The sequence below is a fragment of the Urocitellus parryii genome, unplaced genomic scaffold, assembly GCF_045843805.1.
Source record: "Urocitellus parryii isolate mUroPar1 unplaced genomic scaffold, mUroPar1.hap1 Scaffold_205, whole genome shotgun sequence".
Taxonomy (NCBI): domain Eukaryota; kingdom Metazoa; phylum Chordata; class Mammalia; order Rodentia; family Sciuridae; genus Urocitellus; species Urocitellus parryii.
Window position 1 is genome coordinate 192,830 of NW_027552342.1, and position 27,822 is coordinate 220,651.

Sequence of the window (27,822 nt, forward strand, 5' to 3'; positions counted from 1 at the left end):
CCGCGGTAACCAGGGTAACCGGAGGGGAACTCCGGATACTCGCCCGCGTTCTGGGAAGCACGGCAAGAACGCTCCCAGAGGCTTGGCCCGCCGGCCACGCCGTAGACTGCGGTGCACGCCGGGCCTTGGCAACATGGCGTCCTCCTTGATGTGCTGATGAGAGGAGTTTCACTGTAGCTCCAAGCCAGAGGGCAAAACTCCTCTAGCGCAGCAAGCCCAGGTTGCCCGTTCTCTCCGCAGGTCGGTGTCGCCCGCTTCTCGGGACTCGTCCTCCGGCAGGAGAAAGCCACGGGGCCGAAGGCCAGCACCAGTCAGGCCGCGGGGACCCGGGGCTGAGGAGCCGGCCGCAGGCGAGCACGATGGGCCGGTCCTGGCTCCTGCCGCAGCAGCTCCGGCGAGTGCGGGATCCGCAGGGCTGAGACTGCTCGCGCGAGACCCGAGGCGTGCCGAACCTGTTCCCCTGGGCCGGAGGCCTCGGTCCGGTTGGCGCAGTCGGCGAACCCGCATCAAGGGCAGGCGGCCTGCCCGTCCCTGTCCTTGGGTCTGCCGAGGCGTTGGAGGCCGAGAGCGGGGTCGTTGCGAGGCCTGGAGGCCCTCGGCCCTTGACAGCTGGGCTCGCAGCCCCTCCGGGAGCTGAGAGCCTGGGACAGCCGGCGCCGCCTGGGACCCCGGTGTGCGTGTGTCTGTGCGGAGCTCCTTGGGCTGCCCCACTTGCCACCGGCTCTTCCCTCCCCACTTCGACTTCCCGCGCAGAGTTAAGAGAAAGGGTCCCGGACTTTTTGCTGAATAAGGATCTCCGCAAACTCTCCATCCATTTCTTTTCCGACCCCTCCTGTTTCTGTATCTTATTTCAGTGATCCTGGTACACACTAGTTTTTAAGGCTGGAGGTTCTCCAGCGCTTGCTGCCAAGGACTCCCCCACCCCCTCCCCCCCTGATGGAGTCCGAGATGCTGCAGTCGCCCCTTCTGGGACTCGGGGAGGAAGACGAGGCCGATCTTACAGATTGGAACCTGCCTCTGGCTTTTATGAAAAAGAGGCACTGCGAGAAAATCGAAGGCTCCAAATCCTTAGCTCAGAGTTGGACGATGAAGGATCGGGTAAGTGGATTCTCACGGCACCCCTTGCACTTGGTAGTTTTTCCAGGGAAGAAAGTTCAGACTTAGAATGAGTGTCGCTGAGAAAGTGTCAGTATTATTCCCCCAGCCCCCCCCACTCGTGTTGCAAACCAACCAAAGAGCAAAAACTATTTGATTCCAGTTTTTGGTTGAAAATGGGAAAGGCTATTTTGATTAGCTGTTATTCACTGGATGAAAACGAAATTTTAATTCAGACAATAAAAATTAAGCAAATTAAAAAATACAGCTTTGCAAGCATTACATGTTCTTGGATATACTTATTGCTGTTAATACTTAGAAGAAAGACAACTTGGAAAAAAAATTTTCTCACCCATGTAGTGTTAAGTGGGGTGAAGTGCAGAAGTTTGGTACAGTTACGCCAGGAAACTGGGAGACTACTGGAAAAGGTTTAACTGGTAACAAATTAATGCAAACTTCTTTTAAAGTTGCAGTGAGCTTCATCCTAGTCTTCTAAACTTTACTCCCTATATGTGCTTTCTTGTTGCTATAACTTGGACACATTTTCTCCAGTGGAAATTAGGGAGTCTGGGGTGTGGTGGGTTAGCGTTTGGGTCTAGGTCTTAGGAGTTCTCATGGTGTTGGATTGTGGACAGTGATTACAAGTAGGTGGTAGGTAGGAAAGAAACAGTCAATTTTGTTGAATCTGCCTTTCACCAACCCTTACCTATTCCCTGGTCTCCAAAGCAAAAGAGTGCTAATATATCTCACCTATGTACACTTATAATATGTCTTTTTATGGTTTGTTTTCTTTTAAGTTGCTTTTATTTGTGTGAACATTTCAGTGGTATAAAAGGAAAAGCTAGTCTGACAGTGTGTGACTTGCTCTAGGCTTATGTATATTTTTATAGAGGATTTTTTTTTTTTTAGTATATGATGTTGAAAATTTTCAGGGGCACTTGACCACTGAGCCACAACCCCACCCTTATTTTATATTTTATTTAGAGACAGAGTTTCACCGAGTTGCTTAGCACCTTGCTTTTGCTGAGGCTGGTTTTGAACTCGCAATCCTCCTGCCTTCGCCTCCCGAGATGCTGGGATTACAGGTGTGCGCCACTGAGCCTGGCTCAGTCACTCACTGTTAACCAGTGCTTCATTTGTTGTTTTGGCTTACTTTTGAAAGGTTAGGAAAATTTGTTTCATCCAAAAGCAGTTTAAAGAGTAAAGTTGTCATTGTGAAAGGCTGTATAAGTCTATCTTATGGACATCTTTAGTACTAATTATATAGTTAAAAACATTTGTGGTTGCTATGCATAGATGGAAAGAAATTTATTTTAAAGCAACTCTTTAATTTTTTCCTGTTCTACTCAAAGAGCCTTCTTATGTCATTCTTTTGAAATGTTGTTCCTTTTGCTACATTAAACCTATGCTCAAAACTTTTTTCAAAACTGATTAATGGATATATTTTCGATCTTTTAGTTTAAACATTAATTTATAAATGGTCAACATCCCCTCAGAAGCTCTTATTAAGAAAAATAAGGATTCTGTGAATCTTAGTAACTACCAAGATTGCTATTTAGAAAAGAGCAGGTGAGAAGGTTTGCTGTTTGTGACCTTTGCAATGAAGCAGAAAATCAACAGCTAACATTTTTAGCTACGTGAGAGTTTGGTGTCTTAAAGAGTTCTTGTAGTCTCTTTCCTCAGGTAGACCATGAGAACTTTTCAGCATGCCCTGCTAGGACAAAGGTTGCAAATCCAAATGATACTAAGAGTTTGAAGGAAGGTAGCATGAATGAATGAAACAAGCCAGATTTAAGAAGAATAATAGCACAGATTCAAAGGTAAATGGCTGCAGATGTCTGATGTGGTATATGATCATTTTTTGGAAGGTGGGAACATTGCAGCTCTGGAGCTTATGTGTCATAGCTAAAGGGGCAGCTGGGCCTTGGTTAGCCTTTTTTTTTTAAATAATGTGAAGTTTTCCAGTTTTGAAATCTTAGCTACTAATTCAGATATTATAAAACAAAAGCAGTTGTACACTACAGGCAGAACAAACCCTATTTGTGGGGCAGTTTTTGTCCAGTGGGTTACCCATGTATGACTTCTGCTCTATCATTGCAATGATTAGCAGCTGGTCTAACTCTGGCCGTTGTGAGCAGCCCGCCTCTTGGCCAACCTGTGCTGGGGCTCCTTCAACTTGATGGAGCAGGGCCTTTGTAAAGCAGCACCTGTGGATCTGCTTGTGCTGTATGAGGAGCTGCAGGTACCACTTCCTGGTGACTGTTCACTGCCCTGTGTGCAAGCTCAGTTTCTGCTTCCTGAGACTGATGTGGATTCTATATAGTTTTTATATATGTGTTAGTGCTTAGATACTGTGTCCTGGTTAGTGTCCTTGTTACAGATTCCTAAATTTATAGCTTCACCAAAGTTGACTAATGACCCCAAGAGACTTTCCTGCCCCTCAGCATCTGCCATCCTTCCAGCTATGGCACATGTTCATTCTCAACTAGGATTGCTTGTCTTTGTTTTTAGTCAGTCTGGTTTTCAGATACTTCTATTATCACATTTTAATTGCTAAGTTACTATTAGTTTGATATTGTCATTGTCAAATTATTTTGTTGTTTGGTTAATTCTGTGTATAGTGAATGATGCATACATGTATTAACAGTGTTTTGGCTTGTAATTTATAAATAACTAGACGTACATAAATTACAGTTCAAAATGAATCATTTATAAACTCGTGGCTAAACAGGTACATAAATATATGTATCTCCCCCATGTGTGTTTTGCTACAGTAATTTATAGTTATTACAGTTTGTTTACCTACTGGAAAGTGGGCATGGGGATAATTGGTTTCAGATGGATCTTGTGCCTGGAAGATGTGGGATGGAATCAGGGAGGCCTGAAAACTGTTGCTCTGAAATAAACCATTGACACACTCTGCATGTGTGTGGGACTGTTGATAAACATGCCCTTTACATGCATGTTGGGCTGTTCACAAATGTGTGTGCATGTGGGCAGGATCACTGGCCCACGTGTTCTGTCTGCATGTGTCTAGGCTCAGGGGCGCTGCTTTGTGGCCATCCTGTGAACATAAACCTTGCTTGGAGGAGGCAGAGAGGACACATTCAAGAAACAGCAGATGGGCAGTCCCGAGGTAGACCCTCTTCTGAGTGGTATTGCATCTCCCTGCCTCTCTCCTTCGCCCTGCACCCTCCCCTCAGCTGCTCTGGGAGGCTCTGTTGTATGCCCCTGGGACTGCTCTTTATGTGGTCATTGTTTGTTGCTGAATCAAGGTCCCTTCTCTGTCTTTTTAATTTTTTTAAATTTTTTTAAAATATTTATTTTTTAGTTGTAGTTGGACACAATATCTTTATTTCATTTATTTATATGTGGTGCTGAGGATTGAACCCAGGGCCTCACACATGCTAGGTGAGCGCTCTACCACTGAGCCACAATCCCAGCCCCCTTCTCTGTCTTAACCTATGTGACCTCTCAGCAGCCTTCCACGCAGTTGACCACTCTGTCCCTCGTACAGTTCTTTACTCACTTGGCCTCAGTGTCTCCCTGAAACTCTGGATTCTTCCTCAGTTTCCTTTATTGTTTGACACCTAATTGGCTAGTTCTGATGAGTGGCAGCCTCATCAGGCCCGTGATTTCAATGCCATCTGCATGCCCATGATGCTCTGACTCCATCACCATCTCGGATCCCCTTCATAACATGCCACACTGCTATTCATTCAGTTATTCAAGCTGTAAATCTAGAGTTTATCATTGATGCTTTCTCCTCATCACCCTCCATTTTCATTTGTAGATCCTATCACCTTTACCCCCAAAACATATTCCTTCATTTTGTGTCCTTGCTGTGTTCCCAGCCTAAGCTCCACCATCTCTTGTCTGGATGACTGCAGGTACATTCTGATTCTTGCACTGCACATAGTGGTCTTCTAAAGGTTTAAATCAGATTCTTCCTGGTGTTTTCCTGGCTTCCTAAGAGTTTGAGGCAGAGAGCACACTCTTCTCCTGGCTCACAAAGTCTTCCGGTCTGGCGGCAGACTTTGTGTCTGGCGCCTACTTGCCTTTTCTGTTTCCTGGATAGTGACACCTGAGATGCTCTTCCCTCTGGATCTTTGCACACCTGACTCCTCCTCCCTGGTTGCCCCATCTGAAGCAGCTACCCAGACACTTATGGCCATTTGTGATCACTAAATTTCCCTGACATCCTCCATGCTCCTTACTCTGTTAGTCTACAGTACAGTGCTTGGTGCATAGTAGGGATGCAGCAAAAATATACTGAAGGGTCCAGACATGGTGGCCACCCTGTAATCCCAGTGACTCAGGAGATAGAGGCAAGGGTTGCAAGTTTGAGACCAGCCTGGCAACTTAATAAGTTCCTGACTCAAAATAAAACAATAAAAAGGGATGTGGCTCAGTGATAGAGCCCTTGCCCTGATGTGCGAGGCCCTGGGTTCAATTTCCAGTACTACCAAAAAATAAAAAAGTACTGATGGAAAAGTGAACAGTGTACAAACGACTTCCACACAGATTACATCTCTTAAGGCTCAACATTATTATAGTTAGTTACTTAGGGATCCTGATCTCTGTTACTGATGAGGAAACTAAGGCTTTGATTTAAATGGCTTGCCTAAAGTCACTAGGTTATATGGCTGGCACTGAGAAGAAGCAGAACTTGAGAAACAAAGCCTAGTTGGAAAAAAGCAAAATACAAAATGGTCAAAATCTCTCTTTTTTTTTAGTTGTAGATGGACACAATACCTTATTTATTTATTTTTATGTGGTACTGAGGATCTAACCCAGTGCCTCACATATGCGAGGCAAGTGCTCTGCCACTGAGCCACAATCTAACCCCCCAAATGGTTGTAATCTTCAACTAAAAGGCTGAGAGCTTATGGGCTCTCAAACAGGATATATTAGGAGAATAATTTAGGTGGTGATGGTTACCTGGAAGTAAATGGGAGACCAGTGTTAAGCAGACTGGGAATGATGCTGGAGTCCAAGCTTAGCCCAGTGTACTTGCAGAGTGTTCCCTGTGCTCCCAGGGCTCCTGTGTCAGGACTGTCTCATGGTAACAGAAGACATTATTGGTCTTTACACCCTGCCCATTCTGGCACTGATGGTGCAAAAGTGACAGTGAATCAGACTGTGGTGTCTTAGCACGACTCCAGGCAGCAGTGCAAACTGTAGCCGTGGTTCCTGTCTTCTTTGCCATGCACTCACAGTGAAGAAAATTCTAGTTTCATGTGAGAATATCATTAATAAAGCAGTGAAAATAATTAGTTTTACTGAATCTCGACTCTGGAGCCCACAACCTTTCAATTCTTGGTATAATGACCTTTCTGCTACATGTGAGCCCAGTGGCTGTCTGGAGGAGGAGCCGAGGCTGCAGGCCAGCTCCTGCTTCCCTGGATACCAGGTGCCCCAAAGGAGTGCTGACAGGCCTGCTCTGGACATCAATGTTGGCAGTTGACAGGCACATGTTCAGATATGAGCAAGTGAACTGTCACTTTAAGAAAAACAACTGGCAATATTTGTTGCCAATGAGAAAATTTGAGCTTTCAAATGACAATTAGAGTTTTGGAAAACTTGTATCTCTTCCTGTGAGCCCCCCAACTCCCTGATACTTAAAGACTCTTATGATGACAACATGGTGATATTAATACATGTAACTTTTAAAATATCTTTATTTTCTTTGTTTTTATTTTATTTTTTATGTGGTGCTGAGGATCGAACCCAGTGCCTCACATGTGAGAGGCAAGCACTCTGCCACTGAGCCACAACCCCAGCCCATGCATGTGATTTTTTGACTGGTGTATAATGAATTATGTCTACTTTTGAAAACATCTGCATGATTCAGCAAACCAGTATTTCAAAATGACCAATCCATGAAAATGCAAAATCATTCATAGGCAAGTAATCCATTCAAAGTTAGACCAGTGGATTTTACTATTCACTGATAGGCTTTCACATTGATAGATGTTGCAACAAAAGTCTAAGAAACTCTCACTCAGTGTTGATAAAAATCAAAGGAGAATGCTCTTAGTTGTTTGGACACTCTGATACTCTTGCCCTTTCTAACCATGTGTCTTTCTTTGTGAGGTCAGATTTTCTTCCTATACTTCAACCAAAATAGCATATCATAACAAAATGAATGTGGAAACAAATGTTAGAATTCAGTTGTATTTTCTTTCTTTCTTTTAAAATTTTTTTTTTTTAGTTATTGACGGACCTTTATTTAATTTATTTATTTATATGTGGTACTGAGAATTGAACCCAGTGCCTCATACATGCAAGGCAAGTGCTCTACCACTGAGCTACAACCCCAGCCACCCCAGCTGTATTTTCTGAAGTTACATAGTAAAAAGATTTGGAAGAATGTAGCAGTGCCACTTATCTCACTAGCACCAAAAAACCCCCCAAAACAAAAAAACATTGGTGATTGAACCTATAGCCTTGTGTGTGCTAGTCAAGTGTTCTACTGCTGAGCCATGTCCCCAGCCCACACTAGCACTTTCTGAAGATATTTTTTGCATAGAAATATTGTTTGATACATAATGAGTTTATAGAGTTACTTTTAAGTGAATTAATTAATTATTTTTTTTTGTTTTAACCTCTAACATGGAAAATGATGATAAATATTAACTCATGAAAAAAAGGTCTTCAGGGGTCTCCAGAAATCTTTTTTTTTATGTTGATGGATCTTTATTTTATTCAATTATTTGTATGTGGTGCTGAGAATAGATCCTAGTGCCTTGCACATGCTAGGCAAGCACTCTACCACTGAGCCACAACCTCAGCCCCTCCAGGAATCTTTTTTTTTTTTTAGAGAGAGAGAGAGAGAGAGAGAGAGGAGAATTTTAATATTTTATTTCTTAGTTTTCGGCAGACACAACACCTTTGTTTGTATGTTGTGCTGAGGATCGAACCCAGGCCGCATGCATGCCAGACGGGCGTGCTACCGCTTAAGCCACATCCCCAGACCCCCTCCAGGAATCTTTAAGAGTGTAAAGGGGCCGCTGGCAAAAGTTTGAGAGTTGTAAGCATGGTTAAAAGAGTGGGCATCAGATGTAAACCAAGTGGTAGGGTTTGAGGAGATGAGGTGGTTGGCCAAAATGTCAGACAGTGACTGAAACTGACATTAGATTGGAGCCCAGAAGACCTAATAATTTGCACTCTTTCCATTCTCTCTTTGCCTGTGTAACTGTTGGGGGCTTCAGACTTGGAGCTGGGAGTGCTTTTCCGAAGAGTCAGTGTCTTGGAGAGGCATTGCCTGCCATGTAGCCTTACAGTGCAGGCAGGGCCTCCAGACTTCCACTGTGTCCAAATGGGGTATCACTGCTTGCTACCCAGTAGGATCTTTGAGTGGAGGAGAATCGACCCAATCTGGTGAGGAGGCAGACAGAAGTCTTTACTTCACTTGCAGCATGCTGTGCCCAGGAGGACAGAGACAAGCCAGCAGCTAATTATAGTACACTGATACATGTGTTGGTTATGATGTCTGCAGGGAGAATGACGCTATTACCAGGATAACCTTGGTTTTATGTTAAGTAGGAAATCATCTGAGTTGTACTTTTGTGAAACATAAGCTTTCATACTGACCAGTAGTAAACTCAGTAACCAATGACTTAATGTGCTTGTGGTTGGGGAGCTGCTTCTAGGTGTAAGCTGGGGAATGCCAAATATGATTTTTGTCCTCAGGGGCTATGGGTAGAGTGGAGGCTTTGGGGAGAGGTGATCCCAAGAGGAGAGGGAGCTGTGGTGTTCAAGGTGAGAGGTCACTGAACCCGAAAAGAGGCAATCACAGTAAGGCCGGAGGACAGGACATGGAGAAGGTAGAATCACTGGAGTCTGGTCAGAATGTGGGGCTTAAAGAGTGCACAGAGCTTGGGAGCGGGACATTGACCATCTGGTGGTCTTGTCACTCTCTTCATTGTACTTGAAATGTGAACTTTTCTTAGTGTGTCTCGGGTGAGTCTCAGGAGTGAAAGAAAACCATCCACCTAGATTAAAAAAAAACCCTGCTTTACGAAAATGTGCCATTTTCCATTTTGAGCAATGTGCTGTAGAAGAGTCCTGAAATGGATATGAATGCTTCCTCCTCATTATCACCATGTAGGATGCTAAAGCTACAGTCTTAACAAGGTGGTGTGTGGATTACGTGTGGGTGGTGACTCCAGGTTGCTGACTCTCCACCTTTACTCCAAACACACCAGAAGGGTACAGGGGTCTCTCTGTTTCAGCGGAGTGAAGTTTGAACCTTTTTCTTTTAATTAAATACATAGAAAAATGCCATTCTTGGTAAATTATTGGATTATGCATTGATGTCATAACAAGTTGTTAAACCTTGAACTTGTCAGGCACTGGAAGGTGTGACTCTGCAGAGAATTTTTGTACCTTTAGAGGCAGAACAGGAAACAGCTGGTGAGAAGACAGTCATTGATAACAGGTTTTAATTTTACCCAGCCATCATACTTTGTTCAGATGATTTTTGTTCTTGACTAGTACCATTTTGTATTTTTAAATTTTGGTGTAATTTTTAAATTTTTTTTAACATTTATTTTTTAGTTATAGGTGTATACAATATATTTTATTTTTATGTGGTGCTGAGGATCGAACCCTGTGCCTCATGCATGCTAGGCACTTTACCTCTGAGCTACAACCTCAGCAAATTTTGGTGTAATTTTAAGTTTATAGAAAATTTATTGGGCCGGACGCCGTGGTACAGCCTGTAGTCCCAGGAAGCTGAGTCAGCAGGATAGTGAGTTCAAAGCCAGCCTCAGCTACTAAGTGAGGCACTAAGCAAGTCAGTGAGACCTTGTCTCTAAATAAAATACAAAATAGGGCTGTGGGTGTGGCTCAGTGGTTGAGTACCCTGAGTTCAATTTCCAGTACCCCCCCAAAAAAAACAAGTTTGTTGAATAGCATAATGAACTTCCTTATACTCTTTTTTTTTTAAAGAGAGAGGGAGAGAGGGAGAGAGAGAGAGAGAGGAGAGAGATTTTTTTTTGTAATATTTATTTTTCGGTTATCGGCGGACACAACATCTTTGTTTGTATGTGGTGCTGAGGATCGAACCCGGGCCGCACACATGCCAGGCGAGCACGCTACCACTTGAGCCACATCCCCAGCCCTCCTTATACTCTTAAGGCAGATTCACCAGTTGATTACCTCTTATCTTGCTTGATTTATGAGTCTCCATTTTCATATGTGAAAACATATTTTTTCCCTGAATCATTGAAGAGTTCGTTGGAGACATTGTCTCTTTTTACTCCTAAATATGGATGTCTCCTAGGAACATGTCATTCTTTTATGTAACCCCAGTGCAGTTATAAAAACCAAGACATTTGTCATTTTTTTAAATTAATATATTTTTTTTAAGTTGAGATGGACACAATATCTTTATTTATTTTTAGGTGGTGCTAAGGATAGAACCCAGTGCCTCACACTTTCAAGGCAAGCACTCTCCACCACTGAGCTCCAGTTCCAGCCCTGTCATTGATATTTTTTAAAAAATAAAAAAATTTTAATTTGTTATATATGACAGCAGAATGCATTACAATTCATATTACACATATAAAGCACAATTTTTCATGTCTCTGGTTGTATATAAAGTATATTCACAGCATTTGTGTCTTTATACATGTTCTTAGGGTAATTATATCCATCTCCTTTCACCATCTTTTTTTACCCCATGCCCCCTACCATCTCTCCCTCCCCTTTGCCCTATCTAGAGTTCATCTGATCCTCCCAATCCCCGCTCCCCACCACAGTATGAATCAGCATCCTTAAATCAGAGAAAACATTTGGCATTTGTTTTTTTTGGGGATTGGCTAACTTAACTTAGCATTATATTCTCTAACTCCATCCATGTTCCTGCAAATGCCATGATTTTATTCTCTTTTAATGCTGAATAATATTTCATTGTTTGTATATAACACATTTTCTTTATCGATTCATCTACTGAAGGGCATCTAGGTTGGTTCCACAATTTAGCTATTGTGAATTGTGCTTCTATAAACATTGATGTGGCTATGTCCCTATAGTATGCTGTTTTTAAGTCCTTTGGGTATAGACTGAGGAGAGGGATAGCTGGGTCAAATGGTGGTTCCATTCCCAGTTTTCCAAGGATTCTCCATATTGCTTTCCATATTGGCTGCACCAATTTTCAGTCCCACCAGCAATGTATGAGTGTGCCTTTTCCCCCACATCCTCGCCAGCACTTATTGTTGTTTGTACTCTTAATAGCTGCCCTTCTGACTGAAGTGAAATGAAATCTTAGAGTAGTTTTGATTTGCATTTCTCTAATTGTTAGAGATGAACATTTTTTCATATATTTGTTGGTTGATTGTATATCACCTTCTGAGAAGTATCTGTTCAGTTCCTTGACCCATTTATTGATTGGGTTATTTGTTTTTTTGAGTTCTATATATACACTAGAGATTAGTGCTCTATCTGATGTGCATGTGGTAAAAATTTGCTCCCAAAATGTAAGCTCTGTATTTACCTCACTGATTGTTTCTTTTGCTGAGAAGAAGCTTTTCAGTTTGAATCCATCCCATTTATTAATTCTTGATTTTAATTCTTGTACTATAGGAGTCTTATTAAGGAAGTTGGGGCCTAATCCAATATGATGGAGATTTAGGCCTATTTTTTCTTGTATTAGATGCAGGGTCTCTGGTTTAATTCCTAGGTCCTTGATTCACTTTGAGTTGAGTTTTGTGCATGGTGAGAGATAGGGGTTTAATTTCATTTTGTTGCATATGGATTTCCAGTTTTCCCAGCACCATTTGTTGAAGAGGCTATCTTTTCTCCAGTGTATGTTTTTGGTGCCTTTGTCTAATCAATATGCATTAATGTCATAACAAGTTGTTAAACCTTGAACTTGTCAGGCACTGGAAGGTGTGACTCTGCAGAGAATTTTTGTACCTTTAGAGGCAGAACAGGAAACAGCTGGTGAGGAGACAGTCATTGATAACAGGTTTTAATTTTACCCAGCCATCATACTGTGTCCTCTATTCTGTACCATCGGTCTACCAGTCTATTTTGGTGCCAATACCATGATGTTTTTGTTACTATTGCTCTGTGGTATGGTTTAAATATAGCGATGTTACCTGCTTCACTCTTCTTGCTAAGGATTGCTTTAGCTATTCTGGGTCTCTTATTTTTCCAGTTGAATTTCATGACTGCTTTTTCTATTTCTATGAGGAATGTCAATGGGATTTTGACTGGAATTGCATTAAATCTGTATAGTGCTTTTGGTAGAATGGTCATTTTGACAATATTAATTCTGCCTATCTAGAACAAGGTAGTTCTTTCCATCTTCTAAGGTTTTATTTAATTTCTTTCTTTAGTGTTCTGTAATTTTCGCTGTGGAGGCCTTTCACCTCCTTTGTTAAGTTGATTCCCAGGTATTTTATTTTTTATTTTTTTGAGGCCATTGTAAGTGGGGTAGTTTTCCTTGTTTCCCTTTCCTGTCATTGATATTTAATACTATTAGTAACTTGCAGTTCACGTTAAAATGTTGCTGTTTGACCAATAATGTCCTTTTATTACCAATTCTGTCCTCTTCCACGCTTAGTCTTAGTATATAGAATCTTTTAAATTGAAATGTAACCTGTTTGAATCTACAGTTTCTTAAAAATTTTCTGACTTTGATTTTCCCTACTGTGGCAAGGGGTGCCATTTAGCTTTTTCTTGTGCAGTTCAGTGTCACTGGGTGCATTCAGGATGCTGTGTGTGGTGGGCCAGCTTTCTGTCCTGTAGTGAACACCTGAGATAATCCAGTCCACAGTCAGCTGGCTCCATGCTTTTACGACTGAGGCAAGGCAGCACACCATGGCTGCAGCCGTCAGAGGAGCAAAGCTGCTTCACCAGAACTGCTGGGCAGTGAAAAGAAGGAGCTGGGGCCCAGTGTCCCTGTTGAGGGCACCCCCCAGTTCAGTGTCACTGGGTGCATTTATGATGCTGGGTGTGGTGGGCCAGCTTTCTGTCCTGTAGTGAACACCTGAGATAATCCAGTCCATCCTTTGGATGTAGAGCATTGTATAGTTACTGTCTCTGGAACTTTCCACCTATAATAAATTCCAGCCCCTTATTCTGTCCTCTCCCATCCTCAGACCCACCGGGGTGCCCTGCTTTTCTTTTCCTCTTCCTTTCCAGATGTGATTTCGCTGTGCTGCCCAGGCTGGTCTCCGACTTTCGTGCTTTAGCAAACCTCCTGCCATTGCCTCTCAAGTAGCTCCCAAGTCTAGGTGTGTGCCAGGCACCTGACTTCACTGCTATACTTTCTGTCTTATGAATTTGTAGACTTTGATGCTTCTAAAGGGTTCATTTTGTAGAATGTCCCCAATTCCTCATCTTCAGATTGAGGTTCGCATTTTGGGTAGCAGTGTGTAGTAGTTTTCAGAGCATTGTACCAGAAAACATGTTGCTTGGTCTCAATAGTCTCACCTTTGGTCTTTTGATTCATTACTGTCATTACTGACTTTTCTTGCTTAGTGGGGACCTCCTTTGCCCTTATGTCATGCCAGTGTTGAACACGTACTTACTTCTGCGCAGCTGGAAGTTCCAGGCTCACCTTGTGCATTTTCTGCTCAGTCCTGGAATCTGCCTTTTCCCCAAGGAGGCCAGTTCCTGTTAGTGGAGAGTGGAATCTGGCAGCCGTGATCTGGGCGTTGGGTTTGTGCCTTGTTCCTGGCAGGGCGCATTGTTGGCAGAACCTCAGCAGAAGAGGTCTCATGGAGAGGTCTGCGTTTGTGGATGCTCACTCCATGCTGGGAACCTTGAGCACAGAGATAGCTTTAGTGCAGCCTTTCCCACAAGGCACGCTCTGCTCTTCCCCTTTTGTGCTTGCCTTGTCCTTCCTTGCCAGTGAGAAGCCACTCTAAGGTCCTCATCTACTCACTTGCTCAAGCTGGCGTGCACAGAAGTCTCTGAATCATAACCCATGCCTCTTGGGAAATGAAACCACTAAGGAGTTGATATTTATTTGTATTGATGTTTGAGGTAAATGTATGTACAGTGAAGTGCACACACCTGTACTATTAGAGGGTGAGGATTGGGGTTTGTCAGTGTTTTGTGGGAAGATCACTTTTTTTAAAATATACATATTTTTAGTTGAGGATGAACCTTTATTTAATAATATTTATTTACTTATATACAGCATTGAGAATTAAACCCAGTCCCTCACACATCGTAGGCAAGTGCTCTCCTACCACTGAGCCACCACCCCAGTCCTAAGATCACTGCTTTTGTGAACATCATAGGACCATTACATATAAAGTCTGGGACAGAACCTGGGGCGGTGTGGGACATAAAAGGATATAAGATATGGTTATGGCCTTGAGGAATTTTTATTAGAGAAAAATCATATCCTTATAAAAAGTCAAGTGGAAGCACAATGCAGCAATTATCCATAGGCCGTTTATTGACAAGGTGATGATTAAGGAGTTCTGCTTATTGGACTTCATTGGTATCTGTTGTGCACAGGGCACCTGCCTGAGCCCCCTGCTGGTGTAGTGGGTAGTGCATGGTGGGGGAGATGAAAATCTCTGTACTTAGGAGGAGTAACACAGGAAAAGGTCAGTTAATTTTCAAACAATTGACTTGTGGAATTTAGTTTAACTACTATTTATTGAGAACCTGCTGTGTGCCAAGCACCATGGTAGATACATTGGTGAATACTTACTGATTTGTGCGTGTGTGCTAGGATTTGTGTGGATGAGGCACATGCTATACCACTGAGCTGTACCCCCAACCAACAGCTCCTGCTCTTTAGGCAGTACCAGTTTCCTGGGGAAGATGTGGACACACATCAGGAGGCAGGGTGTTAGTGGCCCTGGCAGCTGAGTGTGAGGGTGGACAGAGGAGCTCTGAGGCAGTACGTGGAAGAGAGTAGAATGAACAGAGGCAGGGGGTGAGAGCCAGAGCCAGGCCTCACCTTCTCTCCCAAGGCCTCCTAGGAGATGCTGCTTCTGGCGCTTCTCTTCTCCCACAGCTCCTGTTACTGTGTGGCTTGACCTGGCTTTGTTTCTTATCATCAGCACTGCTACCACCCCAGCACTCAGTTATGTATTCCATATAACAAATGGATGTTGTTAGAGAACCAGGACTTTCCACTCCCCAAGATCAGGGTCATACTGTGTGGGCAATTTTGAATGTAGTTGGATCATGGGGGATTGATTCCAGGACCACCCCCTGCTGTGTGGGTACCAAACTCTAAGGAAGCTCAGTCTACATAGAATGGTGTAGTATTTGCAAATCACCCACACATATACTCCCGTGTACTTCGAATCACCTCTGTGTTACTTATGATGCTTAATACAATGTAAGGGCTATGTAAATAATTATTCAGCTGCATTGTTTAGGGTATAATGATGGGAGAAATGTCTGTACATGTTCAGTAGAGATGTTTCTTTTGAATATATTCTTTTTTTCTTTTTTTTTGTGGTGCTGGGGATTGAACCCAGGCCCTTGAGCGTGGAAGGCAAGCACTCTACCAACTGAGCTATATCCCCAGCCCTCTTTTGAATATTTTGATCCTGGAAGGTTGAGTCTATGGATGCAGAATTTTAGGATATGAAAAATTGACTGTATATATTTTTAGTAGTTTCTTCTTTGTTTTTTGGGTACTGTGGATTGAATCAAGGGATGAGCCCATCCAGCCCTTTTTTATTTTTTATTTTGAGACAGGTTCTTGCTAAGTTGCTAGTCTGGCTTTGAACTTGTGATCCTCCTGCCTCAGCTTCCTGAATTGCCAGGATTATAGGTGTGTACCTCTGTGCCTGGCTTCCTTTTTCTTCTTTTGTGGTGCTAAGGATTAAATCCAGTGCCTTGGGTATATTAGGCAAATACTGCACACTAGGCAAATATTCTACCACTGAACTACATCCCTAGACCTTTTTCTTTTCTTTTTTTTGTGTGGGGTATGGGAGATTGAACTCAGGGGCACTCGACCACCGAGCCACATCCCCAGCCCAATTTTGTATTTTATTTAGTGACAGGGTCTCACTGAGTTGCTTAGTGACTCTCTTTTGCTAAGGCTGACTTTGATCCTCCTGCCTCAGCCTCCCCAGCTGCTAGGATTACAGGCGTGCGCCACCTCGCCTGGCTTCCGTTTTCTTTTGAGACAGAGTTTTATTGCTAAGTAGTTGAGTCTGGCCTGGACCTTGCCATCCTCTTGCCTCAGCCTCTGGAGTAGCTGGGATTACATGCATGGCCACTGCACCTGACCTCACCCCCAGCTCTTCTGACTATACCTTTTTGATATCCTTGCCCTCGTAAGAGCTGAGACATTACAATAAGATGTACGCTAGGAAGAGAACTGGATTGTCCCCCACACTAGCTAGCTCTTACCATCTTTCCTGCTTCTGGAGGGTCCTAGTAAGCTTGGTGTAGTTTGAGGTAGTACATCCTTGGTCAGGCATCGTTTAGGCTTTCCATACAACAGTCCCTTTAGCTGCTATAGCAGTCCTATCAGCTACTTTTACACTGAGGACACTGAGGCAAGGAGGTTAAATTATTTGCTAAGGGTCACCTACCTGGTGGAGGGTGGAGCACAGGTTTGGAGCCAGGCAGTCTCCTGGGTCCTGCATTCTTGCCTGTGGAAGAATGCAGGTGCCAGTAAATGCTAGGCCATTGCCGGCACTCCAACTGTTTTGTCGTGCAGCTGGGTATTGACCTCTTCTTGTTTTACTTATTGACTTCTTTGTAAGTGCCTCTGCTGTACCATTTCCTCTGAGGGAATGTGAAGGTATAGACCCAGTTCATAACCCTGAAAGGAATTATAAACTACGTTGCAGATCAGCCTAGTGAATCTGCCACAGGGTTCTGATCCTGAGACGCTTTCGGAGTTGTGTAGGGTTGTTACATCACTCAGCCCTGCAGGGCACAGCAGCAGCTGAACCAGGTTTCAGAAGAGGAATCCCTGCTCACAGGGCTTCCCTGAAGGAGGGAGAACCTGGCTGCACCCCGAGGGAGGAGGGGTTGGCTGGTTGGAGTGTAGAGGGGGCGCCGGGGTGCATGGGATCCTGGGTAAGACGGGAAGCGTTTGTGGGAGACGATGATCATATTCACTTCAATGAGATTTACTAAAACATGTAAACATTTTAAGGAAGGGGCTTATCTTCTGATTTTTCTTGAGATCCTGATATTTGTTAGACTTGGTTTTATGCTTTTTTTAAAGAGAGTCTACCTTAAGGGACCCTAAGTACCTGGGTTTGGCAAGAACACCTCCCGCGTGGCAAGTGCTTTATGAATTGCTACAGAGGGAGCACACTGGGAACCAGCCGCCAGGCCGAGGCACAGCCTGCAGCCTCCTGGCTTTTCTGTGCCTTCCCCAGTCACCATCCATCCTGGGAAGCCACCCTCTTGGCCTAGATTGCCAGTCCGGTCCTTTCCCCTGAACCTCGTGACTCACTTGCTGCACTGTGTAAGATGCTCACTCTCAGCTCAGTGTGCCGTCCACCGTCTACAGCTCCGGCTGGCTTCTCCTGTGCGTCTAGCATGTATGTTGTTAGGACTGTACTGCAGTGACCCTTCTTCTATGCATCCTTTGGGAACCTGCACACTGATTTCTCCTAGGTAAAAGTGTAGGAGCAGAAGGCTGGGTGCTGGGACATGCACTCAGCCTCAGTGGACTCCACTGATCTGTTTCAAGGTAGTTGCACTCATCTGCATTTTTCCCAGCGTGGCGTGGAGTTGGGTTCTGCAAGGCCAGCGCTGGAAGCAGCCGGGTAGAAAAAGCATGAAGGCTCTCTCCCAGGTGTGTAGCACTTCTGGGAAGTGTCTGCCTCATAGTAGACACTTTGTAACCATTTGTTGCATGACTTAACCACGTGCTTTTGGTGATTTTGCTACATATGTTTTTATGGAGTATGTAGTTTAGTAGAAGCTGATTGCTGGGAAATAACTAGTTGTTTAGGAGGCAAGGGGAGGGCAGCTTTGGCACAGCCCCCTCCCAACAGTGGTGAGTATCTGTGGAGGCAACAGTAAACAAATGCTTCCTTGTGAAGGAGCCAGCAGAGGGGAAAGATTAAAGACACAGGAAGGCAGGAGAAGCTGCGCTGAGGGTGGAGGTGGGCAAGGGGCTCAGTTCTCAGAGCCATCTCACTCTGCACTCTGTGTCCCTTTCATATCTGCAAACATTTCTCGGCATGGATCCATCTATCTAGTCCAGCACTAGCAGGGTTTTGTTAGAGTCGAGTAACCCGAGGTTATTTAGAGAGGTCAGCCAACCTTAGGAATTCTTTTACTATTAAGTAACAGAGCCAGGAGTCCCAGCCTAGTGCCCTACAACTTGGACTCCTAGTGCCCACACTGCTCCCTGTTAATTCTCAGGGTGCAGCTTTTGTGGTTTCTAACGGCTCTCCTGATGTAGAGGTGGATTGTCTTGAACTTTTTCCGAGGATTGCAGATTTTTTTAATCTAAGAGATGTACTTTGGCGTGTGGCTGACCTTGGTCCAGGCTGTCTCTGTGGCCCTCTAGCTGTCTGCTCTAGCCTTAGTGTTCACATGTGCAAACTGGGTCTTAGACTGCCTGCCTTATGGTGCAGTGTTGGGATTTAGTGGGGGTAATACTTGTGAAGGACCTGGGATTGCAGGGAAACAAGGGACCAGTAAATGGCCTTCCTTATAGTTCTGAGGGCACTGGCTTGAGCCTCTTTGTATTTTTGTCCACATGCTCAATGTGGCAAAGCTAATAATCCACCCCATTCTATTTGTGTATGGTGGCTTAGATATTGTAAGTGATTGAATATTTGGAAGATAAAAGAGTAGAAACTGTAGCCTCTTGAGGCAGCTAGCCATACCTAGGATTTCTTTCAGTTGGTGGGGGGCAAAAGTTTCAACAAACACCATCCTAGTGGGTGTCCCAAGCTGGATGGCTTAGATTTCTCTCTCCATCTTTTCCCTTTTTTGGCCTAGGGCAGGAGCTCTCCTAAGATCCTTGTTCTATTTGCTCATGTTGAATGAAGGGAAAGTATTGCAGATTCATCAAAAACTATAGACTTTATGGGCTGGGGCTGTAGCTCAGTGGCGGATGCTTGCCTGGCATGTGTGAGGTACTGGGTTCAATCCTTAGCACCACATAAAAATAAAGGTATTGTCCATCAACAACTACAAAAAAAAAATTAAAAAAAAACTAGACTTTATGACATATTTCTTTAGGTTAGTGTTTGTGAATGCTCTACGGAAAATGAATCTGTTCTTATAAGCCATCACTCCAGATACTAGGTATCCAGTAATAGCTTTCACACTTTCTTTAGTGGTCAGATTAATTTCATTCAGAATGAGTATTCTTGTTCAAACAGTTCTGGGAATTTTCAGGATCTAAAGGGGGTGGAATTTTCAGGATCTGATAGTTATTATTGTAGCCCTATTTCTAATGAAGGTGCTACCAACGTGAGCATTTTCATTGCTCTACTTCGTGGTCTGTGAGGTGAACTGCTTGAGTTTAACAGGGAATTTTTTGGACATGTCCTAAAAACCCTTATTTGCTGCTGTATGTGCCTCTCTGGTTCTTCTACTCTGCATTTGTCACTTCCCCATTTGAACATTGACATTCCCTTGACCCAGCACTGTTCCAGGTAAAGTGCTCTTCAGGTAGGAAATTCTTCCATTCTCACCTGGAGGCAGATGTGGGGCTGACCTTTGGAATTTGGAAGTGGGTCTGAAACCACACTTCCTGCCGCCTGGATTTGGGTCTTTTGTTTCCTCATCTTGTTTGCAGGGCTTCTTCTTTATTCTGTCCAGGGATTCCCTTCTCTGAAAGCAAAGCCTAGGAACTTGTTGCTAAGATCTAGAACTTGAATTTCACCTGTGAGTTTTGGTTTGATTCACATTCTTCTGTGTTTGTGTTTGGGGTACCTTCTTACCCTTGCCTGGGTTCTGTGATGAAAGGGATCAAGCGATGACCACAGAGTGGCCTGGGGCTTCACGTGCTGTGTCTGCTGCAGGTGCCCTCAAGGAGCTCAGGTGCCAAAAGTGTGTCCGAAGGTTACAGTAGTCTTGGAGCTGGCTTTGTTCCCTTGTCCTCAATCCCTGACACTCTCTGGTCCTGCTGAGTAGGGCTGAGCCCTGGCCCTTGCTTATTTATTGCCTTAACATTGTGTTGATGATCAGATGTCCTGGTGCTGTGTCAGTGCTTTATATTGCTGTTCTTAATTTTGGGCAGGAACTCCTAATTTGTAATCTATTTTATTACCATATTAGAGGTTTTTTTTTTGTAGTTTTCACTTAACTATATGTATTTGAGAAGGAGTGGTCCGATTGTCCCTTATGCAAAAGAATTTTCTTCCAGAGGCATTTTATGCTAAGGAGATTCTATATATTATTTTTTCTTTCATTTGGTGACTTCCATAGAAATGCATTCTGAAAGTAGTGTGAATATTTTAAAAAATGAATGACTCTGCCTTTATCTTTACACAATTGTAAGCCTATTTTAAAATCTAGTTATAATAAATCCAAGCAAATCTGAAAAACTGGCTTTTATCCTAATTTTCCATAGAATGTTTATTGCAGCACTCATCCACTTGCTTACTTAGTATTTATTGAATGCAAATAAACTGCAAATAACTCTGCCATCAGTAGAGAGGGGATCATGTAAATGTGGTACATCAGTCAATAGATTTCAGTGCTGCTGGTAAAGACAGCGGAGTTACACTCTATATGTGCTGGTATGGGAAGTTTCCAAGATATTTTATTAAATAAAAACAAATGAGACATAGAACAGACTATATGATATGTTCCTATTTATTTTTATTATTTTAAAATTATTATTATTATCTTAAGAAAATGGAAAAAGAAGTTTTATTGCTTTGCTAGCAAAGGAGAAGCACAGGGGACTCCTGTTCCAGAGTCTGTGAGTCTGCCCATCAGAGGGTTTTTAAAGAGGTGTTTGAAAGACCACATTCCAGGTGTCCTCTGACAGGGTTGTAATTCACTTGTTAATTTGGAAGATTTCTTAGTGATCCTGTTTTTTTTTTTTTTGTTTGTTTGTTTTTTTTTAGGCACATATACTTATAAAATAATTGTTCATCTATGTAAAAATGTATGCAAAGATACAGACGGACAGGAGTGGGAGGTAGGATAGATAGACTTATACTTAAAAAAGTTTGCATTTTCCTATACTGTAATCCCCCCCTCCCCTAGGCTGGAGTTCTTGTGCATGCTAGGCAAGCACTGAGCTACATTAGCTTCTGTGCTATAATACTTAAAACCTGCAAGATGATTTTAATGTTAGTTAAAAAAATTGCCCTATTATAAGTCCTCTGTTGTGTATTAGATGTGTTTCTCTTGTTTTAATATTTTGGTGGTTTATAGCAAATCAGATTTATAGCATTACATCCTTAACTTAAATGTTATCAGAGTTTGTCTGCTAAGATGTCACACCCCGTTCCATGTGACATGAGAACTCTGAGATGACAGACTTCTGCATCCTTCTTCTTCTTCTTCTTTTTTTTTAGAGAGAGAGAATTTTTGAATATTTTTTGGTTCTCGGCTGACACAACATCTTTGTTTGTATGTGGTGCTGAGGATCGAACCCGGGCCGCATGCATGCCAGGCGAGCGCGCTACCGCTTGAGCCACATCCCCAGCCCATCCTTCTTTTTTTAAAAAATATTTTTATTAGTTATAGATGGAGACAGTACCTTTATTTGTTTATTTTTTATGTGGTGCTTAGACTCACACCCAGTGCCTCACACATGGCTAGGCAAGCGCTCTACCACTGAGCCCCAGCCCTCTGTGTCTCTCTTTTTGGTATGGATATCTGATTTACTTGTATGTTATAAACCCCATGCTACAGTGTTATCTTTGTATAAAATAGTTATCTTTGAAAGAAATTACAAAATCAGAAAATGTTTCACACTTCCCATGTTTCCATTTCCAGTCTGCGCTCCTTCGTGAGTTTGGCGTCTTCTTCAGCCTGGAGGATGCCAACATTCTCATAGTCTTGGTCTACTGGCAGCATGTTCTCTCAGCTCTTGCCTTTCTGGGGATGTCTTCATGTCACCTTCATTTTTGAAGGGTATTTTCCCTGGATGTGGAATTTGTGGTTGGCAGCTCTCCTTCTAGCATGGCTCTTTTGTCCCTGGTTTGTACCATCCTGGGGAGGGTTCTCACTGGGGAGTTTTTTGTTTTTTTGGTACTGGGGATTGAATCCAGGGGAGCTTAACCACTTAACCACTTAACCAACATTTCCAGCCTCCGACTTTATTCATATATATATATATATTATTCTGAGACAGGGTCTCACTGAGTTGCTTAGGGCTTTGCTAAGTTGCTGAAGCTAGCCTCAAATTTTTGATCTTCTTGCCTCAGCCTCCGAGTTGCTGGGATGATGTGTGTGTACCACCATACCTGGCCTCTCATTGTTGTTTTTTTTTTCCCTCCAGAATGTAAAGAGTCTTTTTTTCCTCAGTTACTTTTAGGAGTTTTCTCTTTATTATTGGAATTTGGTTGTTGGATTATGATGTGCCTATTCTGATTCTTAGATCTGTAGGAGTACAGTTTTTTACCAAGAGTTTGTAAAATGTACTGCCATTGTTTCTTCCATTTTTTTCTATTCCTCTTCCTGCTCCTCTTCAGTTTCTGGTTGTGCTTATTTTAGATGCTTGATGTTGTTCTGCTGAGGACCCCTTTCTTTGCTCAGTTTGGATTGTTTCTGTTGTGCTGTCTTCAAGCTTTCCTCTGTTCTCCTATGGCATCTGGTAGTTGTTCTTGTCAGGTCTTTTGGTCACAGTGATGCAAAGCTGACTAACAGCTATGGGCCACATTTTCCTGCCTTTGCTTACATCTAGTGATTTTGGTTGCATGATGGACCATAGTGATAGTCTAAAGAATGTTACGTTTTGAGGATCCACATTTTATTGTCTTTTTAAAATGGTAGCATTGAGTTTTATTCTGGCAGGAAGTTCATTTACTTGTGAATCAGTTTCATTCTTTCAAGGATCGTTTTCTTTCTTTTTAAAAACAGATCTAGGTTAGGGATTGGCACATTGTGGCCTGCAGACCAAATGTGGCCCCTGCTTAAGTCTTTGGGAACCCGGCCACATCATTCATGTGTTGTTTGCTGCTTTCATTCTGCAGTGGCCAAGGTGGATAGACTGTGTAGCCTCTGAAGTCTGGAATCTTGATTCTGGCACTTGCATAAAAAGTCTGAAGACCTCTGCCTGGAGGAGCCTTCACTCTGGGTCTAGGTTAGCCCTGTGCCCAGTGGCTTTGCTGTGTCTGCTGGTGTCCTCCCAGCTCTCTTCTTTCCGTATGTTGGAACCTGGTTTTCCTGGCCTTTTCTAGCCTCCTCTTCCCCAGTAGTTGTTCTTTGCTTGGTTTCCTGGAGTCTCACCAGGAGCGCACATAGCCTGTCATTCAGCCAGGAACTCCAAGTGACTCTGTGTGGGAATCTGGAGTCCAGTCCCTTCTCGGTGAGCATTCTTTTCTTGGGTACTTTGCCCCACCAATTCCAGGGTCTTGATAAGTTGCTGAGGCTGACCTTGAACGTGGAATTCCCCCTCAGCCTCCCAAGGCACTGGGATTACACATGTGTGCCACAGTGTAGTTGATTTCTTGATAGTTGATTTTTTGTAATTAATAAATTGTTCATTATTGGGTTTATTTTTTGTTGGACCTAATTTTCTCACAGTGGAGTATTCTTCTAACTTAAATATGCCATTAAAGTTTAAGATGACTTGGTGTATCCAAAAAATAGTGCAGATGAATGTCTGGAGGAGCGCCCCTGCCCCATCCAGGTGAGAAGCCTGCTAGTGCTCCGAGAGCCCCTCCCTGCTGGAAGGGAGAGAGGTATTTGCATCTCATTTGAGCTTTGGAAAGCTAGGAAGGTCAGAGGAGAAACTGAAGTAGTTGTTAAACATGCAGCAGGATTTAAGCTCTGAGAATCAAATCCTCTCCTGGTTGGTGTTACAGATCTAAACTGGGCACTTTGTCACGCAGTCTCAGGGCTCTGGATTTGACTTGCTACCTTGAAGGCTTAGTTAATTATACAAAATCCTCTTTGGTGCTAACAGCCATTGGAGCCCTGCAAGGAATAGTCCAACAGCTCTTTTCATTTACCTGGTTTATTTAAGAAGATCCATCCTATTCCTACTTGATTTTCTTTCCTTTTTAAGATAATGAAACATCTATTTACAGTTCAATCAATATTTTAAAAAATCATTTGTGAACTTCTGGTCAGGAAAGGGAACATTTCAGCACCCTGAGAGCCCTTGATGTGCCCTTTTATCTTCACTACTTTCTCACTCTAAGCGGCAAATCTTGCTCTTACTTTTTTTTTTTTTGGATATCTTTTTAGTTGTAGTTGAACACAACACCTTTATTTTATTTTTATGTGGTGTTGAGAATCGAACCCAGTGCCTCGCACCCCTGAGCCACAACCCCAGCCCCTGCTCTTACTTTTTTAATGGTTCTTAATGGTTTCCTATCCATGCATGCATTTCTAGAAACTGCACTTCAGTTTTACCTACATTGAGATTTATCTAAGTGATAGGCTGCATTTATTTATTTTTTTTGTGTTGCTCATTTCCTCAGTGGATTCTCCCAGGTGTTGAGTATGCGGTGTGTGTGCTTAACTCACCTTTGCCCTCTGTGAGGCTGCGATACGTGAGCACAACCCAGCTGGCTTACCCTTCCTGCTACCAAATCACAATGGAGTGAATTTTCTTGCTTGTCCTTGTGCCTGCAAGCACGTGTAGGGCACAAGGAAATTGCATGGTTTCTTTAAAAAAAAATGCCTATTTGGGTATTTTGTCTATTTTCTGTTGAGTTATCTTTTTATTATCGATTCTAGGAGCTTTTATATATTTTGTACTATGAATACATTTCCACTGTGAAGCTTGTTTGTTCATGATCTTTGTAGGGTCTTTTGACACTCTCAGATTTAATGTCAGATTTTGCAGTCTTTCCCTTTAGAGTTAGTGCTTCTTTATATTTTGTTTATAAGTTTTTCTTTCCTGAGTGTGAAGGTAATTTCTGTGTTCTCTGCAGCAGCTCTGTGTCTTGCCTTCCCTCTTGGGGGCAATTCAGGGCTCCAGTCTCTCTTTTCCCTGGTGGATCCAGAGTTCTTAGTTACTTAACACTGCTGAGGAGCATGTCCTTTCCCTTCTTGCACTGCTCTGTCATGTACAAAGCTGCAGTGTACTTGAGGTCTGCCTGAGGCTGTGTGCTTGTTCTGCTGGTCTCTCTTAATTGCTGGGGCTTTATAGAAAATCGTGTGAAGGCAGATCTCACACTAGTTTTCTTTGAGAATGTCTTAGCCATCTTGTTCTTTTGTGCTTCATATAAGTTTAAGTAGCAGCTTGCAAAGCTCAACTATACATTATCTGTTGGATGTTTGATTGAGACTGCATTGAGCCTGAACATCAATTTGGGGAGAATTGACATCTTTACAACATTGAGGCTTCCAGCCATGAGCATGGCATATCTCTTATATTTAGATATGTAGGTCCCCTGAATGAAATCATACTTTTCCCTATAGAGAGCTTGCCTGTCTTCTGTGGAAATTCTTTTAGGCATTCAATATTATCTTGATGCTTAAAAAAAAAAAAAAGGAACAAAAAGCATTTTTAGCTGTTTGTTTTTGTTGGCAGGTGAGAATACGATTTACTTTTTGCATCTTGTTTTAGATGCAGCATTCATAGTGTCCCCATCTCATGGAGACCCCCAGCAGCAGTGCATGCAGCTTCTCGCCCTCTCCCCGCTGCACCGACCTGCAGTACCCCCAGGGATGCCAGGCAGTGTATAAGTGTGTGCAGTGGGCACTGAAGAATTCTGCCTTCCTGTCTTCCATTCTAGAACCACAGAGCCGGGTGGATCAAGGGCTCCTGGCACCAGCTTCTCCAGCTGTCTTAGGGGCATTTCCAGGAAGTCAGGGCCATGAGAAGTCAGCCCTAGGTCATCTTCTCCTTGGCTGGGGAGGGTTCCACTTCATGATAGCTCTTGAGCTCAATGGGTTGGTGCTCAGGATTGGAATGATCAGGTCTGTGAATGCTCAGGAGAACTGCCAATGAAACCATTGAATCCTAAAGTGGTCTGTGCAAAAAAAAAAATTTAAAGTTCAGATTTAGGTTTTTATTAGCTTTCTGCATTTGTTTTTCTTTTTAAGTTAGTTTTGGTAAGTTACATTTTTAGAGGACTTTGTCTATTTCATCTAGGTTTTAAGTTTATGGGAATAAAGTTGTTCATGATATTCTGTCTCCATGATTATAATAATGTTCCTTTTTCAGTTGTGACATTCTGTATTTGCACATCCGCCCTTTTAATCTCCATTATTGCCAGAGGATTGTCTATTTTATTAACCTTTCAAGTAATTAGCATTCTTGACTCTCTGTGTTTGTTATATTTTATTACTTTACTTTTTAATATATTATTTCTTTCCTCTACCCTCCATGGCTTCACTTTATCCCCCTCAATTTTTTTCTTTTTTAAAAAAATATTTATTTTTTAGTTTTCGGTGGACACAACATCTTTATTTTATTTTTATGTGGTGCTGAGGATCAACCCAGCGCGCCGTACATGCCAGGCAAGCTCGTTACCACTTGAGCCACATCCCCAGCCCTCCTCCTCAATTTTTTGAGGGGGACATCTATGATACTTATCAGTCTTGAGCCATCTGCCTGTCCTAAGATATATGTATTTAGTTCTGGGAATTAAATGCTATGCTGCATTCAACAAGTTTTGAAGTATTTGTGTTAATATTCACTTTGAATTATTTTGTTTTTCATTTGACTTCATTAATTTGCTGCTTAAAAGTGTTTTGGAATTTTGAAACATAGTTTTCCAGGATGTACTTTTGGCTTTGTTGCATCTGATGAGAGTGTCTCTGATTTCAGCAGGGTAGCCTGTGTGCATGCCTGGCTAGGGGGAGCCCTTGACATTATTGTCACATGCGGATGGCGCCCCCTAGTGTTGTGGGTCATACAACTTGCACAATTCTTATGCGTTTACATTTTGAAATTTGTTGAGATTTACTCTGTGGACCTGCATATGGCCAATTTTTGTAGTGTCCACTATGTACTGGAAATAATGGGTATCCACAGTTGGTGCCACCTTCTTTATGTGTCCATTAAGTCAGATACTGTGGATCTGTCTTTACTGATTTTGACTACTTCTGTCAATAACTGGGGGAGCTGTGTTAAAACTTCACCCTAGGGATGGGGAGGTAGTTCAGTGGTAGAGTGTTTGTCTAGAATGCACAAGGCCCTGGGTTCCATCCCAGGACCTTCAAAAAGAAAACAGAAACAACAACAACAGCCCCACCCTGTGATAGTACGCATTGCTGCTAACTTTGCCCTGTGATTGCCCTGTGATCTTGCATGTCTGCTCTGGGCAGTGCAGTGATGGTCTGCATTTGCTGCTCTGTGCAGTCCTGGGCCCTGGTGTTGTGCTTCGCATTTGAGGCTCTGTTCCTCATTTGAAGTTATGCTCTTGCATTGCGTCAGCTCAGAATGCCTAGGTGTTCTTGGAGTCTGAGCCTGCTGTTGGAGGGGCCCTCTCCCGAATGGTGCTTTTGCTCTGTGTCTCTTTGGTATCAGGAATGTGCTTACACCAGTTTTCTCCTGGTGGCTGTTTAAACCTGTTTACACTGTTTACTTTTCCCTCTCTTTAGGTTGGCTCCTGTGTTTCTTATGTCTCTTGTAAACAGCTTACAGTTGGATTAAAAATATGCAGACTGGTGTTTTTTCTATTTTAATTGGACCACTTAGTCTATTTACTCTTATTT

The 27,822-nt window shown here is 42.8% G+C and overlaps 1 long non-coding RNA gene across 1 annotated transcript in view; it reads left to right on the forward strand.

The window, feature by feature from the left end:
* Positions 1–657: 657 nt before the first annotated feature.
* LOC144251773 (uncharacterized) overlaps positions 658–27,822 on the forward strand; it is a 55,974-nt gene continuing 28,809 nt past the window's right edge. The window contains exon 1 of the long non-coding RNA XR_013342745.1: positions 658–1,098. This is a non-coding gene — a long non-coding RNA (uncharacterized LOC144251773). The remainder of the gene's footprint in view (positions 1,099–27,822) is intronic.